At 38.0% G+C, this 3,539-nt stretch overlaps 1 long non-coding RNA gene and 1 pseudogene across 1 annotated transcript; one reads left to right on the forward strand and one right to left on the reverse strand.

Annotated features, from left to right (window-relative positions):
* The first annotated feature begins 261 nt into the window (after window positions 1-261).
* Window positions 262-843, forward strand: LOC105567888. The gene is made up of 2 exons (XR_001009402.1): window positions 262-551; window positions 655-843. It is a non-coding gene; the product is annotated as an uncharacterized LOC105567888 (long non-coding RNA).
* An 89-nt stretch (window positions 844-932) lies between these two features.
* LOC105567880 lies at window positions 933-3,309 on the reverse strand (annotated as a pseudogene).
* Between the last annotated feature and the right edge of the window lie 230 nt (window positions 3,310-3,539).

The raw sequence follows: 3,539 nt of genomic DNA on the forward strand, positions 1-3,539 counted from the left end.
GAGATAACCTACAAGAATATGTAACGAGAAATAGTAGGTTCCATTTAAGAAATTGAAGGTAACCTTCATGTGACCTTCAAATTACTCTTCAAGGTCAAACCTATGGTACCATCTTATGTCCCCCTCGAAACCATACAACTTTTGTCTGAAACATTTTTTCATATCTCTTTTAGTTTTTTAAAAAATCGACTGTATAAATTAAAATGGCCCACCCTGTATATAACATCTATATATACATAAAGTATCAATCAATCAATCATGATTGATATATGAAAATAAATTTCATACATTTTGCATAATATAAGGCGGTATTATTACATATATACCGAAAATACATATTCAAAGAAACGAAAAACATATTGCTAACATTTGGCGAATGTGATAACGATTTTCTAACATTTTGAAAAATGCCTGGCGGTTTTACCGAAAATACATATTCAAAGAAACAGAAATATATTGCTAACATTTTGCAAACGTGATAACGAATTTCGAACATTTTGCAAAATGTCAGACGGTGTTACCGAAAATACATAATATTTAAAGCGGAAAACATATTTCTAATATTTAGCAGAATGAACCATGTGACAAATTTCATACCTTTTGCAAAATGTCAGGCGGTGTTACCGAAAAAACATAATATTTAAAGCGAAAAACATATTTCTAATATTTAGCAGAATGAACCATGTGAAAACAAATTTCATATATTTTGCATTATATAAGGCGGTATTACCAAAAATATATATTCAAAGAAACGGAAAACATATATTGCTAACATTTGGCGAATGTAATAACGATTTTCTAACATTTTGAAAAATGTCTAGCGGTTTTACCGAAAATACTTATTCAAAGAAACAGAAATATATTGCTAACATTTTGCAAACGTGATAACGAATTTCAAACATTTTGCAAAATGTCAGGCGTTTTTACCGAAAATACATAATATTTAACGAAACGGAAAATATTTAACATATTTCTAATATGTTGCAGAATGTCAAGCGCAGTGTAACGGAAAATACATGATTTTAAAGAAACGGAACCGTGTGAAAACGTATTTCTAACTTTTTACAGACTGTCAGGCGCAGTGTTATGGAAAAGACATGATTATATAAACGGACAACATATTTCTAACATTTTGCAGAATGAAACGTATGAAAACGAATTTCTTTCATTTTGCAAAATGTCAGGCGGAGTTACCGAAAATATATCATATTTAAAGAAACGGAAATAATATTTCTAACATTTTACAGAATGGACAATGTAAAAACAAATTTCCAACATTTTGCAGAATGTCAGTCGCAGTGTGACCAAAAATATACATTTAAAAATACAGAATCACACAAGAAATTTGAAACATTCAAATACTTCAAACATTCTGCATTCTGCAAAACGTTAATTATGTTCAAGGACATTGTCCAAACCAAATTATATTATAAAAGACCAAGAGAATATTAGAAAAAACCAAAACTTTTGCAGAATGTTAGAAATAAGTTAGCACTTTACAAAATGACAATGTATACTCTGAGATCTCGCAATTCAAAAATAAAAGAAAGATAACATTCAGGTAACCGTAGTAAACTCGATTTAAAAATCCCATTGGTGCAACTTACAAAGTAGCGACTAAACAGTTGCTTCCACTTCTTCAAACAGTTTTGCAGATACAACTTAAGATTGGTGTCCTTTTTTACATTTATCATAGTGTAAGCAGGAACTACATTTGGAGATTTGTTCTCGACTAGATCTCGTAGCTTGGGAGCGCACAGAGCAAACGTTGTAATTTCTATTTCCAACTGAGTTTGCTTAATCATGACTCGCAAGTTCTCTGCAAAGGTAAAAAGACTTAAATTAGCTTCCAAGCACAGAACAGCTACGGAGTTCGACTTTTTCTGCTTCAAATCGTGTATAGCTTGCTCGTGGAACTCCAGAATAGAGCTCTCGTAATTGAAACCTAAGAAATAATACCCTAATAACTGCACCGTGTGTGCATGTTGATCACTCGGCTGTAGCTTCCTCAATTTTTCCAGAACCGCTGCCACGCCGTTCGCAAATGCGACCTGTTCCTCCAGTAAACTGTTGACTTCACGCAGACACAACGCGGTAACGTCGTACTTAGAGATATCGATTGAAAGTCCCAGTTCGCTCTTTATCTCATCTTCATCACTGGTCAAGCAGTCCAGCATAGCTAAGCTTGCGACTTCTTTGGACGTAATTTTCTTAATGTGCACCCATCTACGAAAAGCTTTTGTGTTTGACTGGTTATACGTTAACAAGGCATTCAATGCGCACACAGTCGCAGCTTTCCTATACAAATTATTGCTGTAATATACAACGCTCAATCTGTCCAGCACGAAAGAGATAATATTCTCAAGATTCCTGAAATTCTCAGAATCTGTAGGGCTCGGTTCAACTCCGTCGAGTCGAGAGATGCAACTGCACAAGAAGGTGAACAAACAGTAAACACACGCTTTCCTCGTACACATGTTCAGACAGTACGCCTACGTTGTAAGTTAAATTGCGACACGTGTTCCACGATTGTCTCCAATACTTACATTCGGATTCCTTCATTTCACAAATGACCCACTCGACATTCCGCTTCATAATTTTCCTAGTAATAGCGCACGCTTTCGCCGGCAGAGTTTTAACGGGAAACTTACATACTAGACTGACGAATCTGCATTTCATCACCACGGCGTTGTACAAGTCCCTCTTAACTGTACAGAGTTTGCTCAGGCACGACTTGCACTTGACCGACACGTGCGTGGAGTAAAATTCATCTCTATTCATGTGTACAAACAAATTCATTAGTTCCAGCAAGACACCAGTGTTGAGCAAACGCTCGAGCATGCTCTTGTCGGTGTCCACGCGCTTTTCCCAGTAAGCGAGCACAGGCTCGAATATCTCCGCGGCGCTGATCGCATTCCATCGAAGACCTCCCGCGTATCCGTACTTCCGCGCAACGTTCGTGTCGCGGTCGACAATACTTTGTATACTTTTGGCACTGTCACCGACAATACCCTCCATCGGCACTAAAAGGGTCGTGCACAAGCTGCGAAATTGTCGAAAGCACTGCCGACATTCCTCGTCCTCTGCCAGAAGTGTCTCGAAATAACTGAACAGTTCCAGAGCACATACAATAATGTACAGCAAATGTTTCAATATAACCTAATATAATAAGACAACAGTAAAGGCAACCTTAAAGCGATAACTTATAGACCCGGCTTCGCGCGGGCTCAAAAGCTAGTAAAAGCAGGGCACTATTGCTACCTGGGTTACTCTGCCAAATAAACTCGTGTTCACAAACGCCTGGGACTTACAGGTGTCCAGGTCGAAGTCTTATCTACGCAATTATACGCGACGGTAACACGTACGTCACTTTCGGGTGCCCAAGCCGAAGTATTCTCCCCGTGCCCCGTGCCCCTCCGCCGATCGTCACGCTCGCCTGTTGCGATCCGGTGGGGGTCACGTGACCTCTTTCTACCAATGGCGTGTTGTGTTACATAATGTCAATGTAATATAAACATAACATTGTTATATAACAGTGC

Source organism: Vollenhovia emeryi, unplaced genomic scaffold (genome assembly GCF_000949405.1).
Source record: "Vollenhovia emeryi isolate VEMERY1.0 unplaced genomic scaffold, V.emery_V1.0 DF942707.1, whole genome shotgun sequence".
Taxonomy (NCBI): Eukaryota; Metazoa; Arthropoda; class Insecta; order Hymenoptera; family Formicidae; genus Vollenhovia; species Vollenhovia emeryi.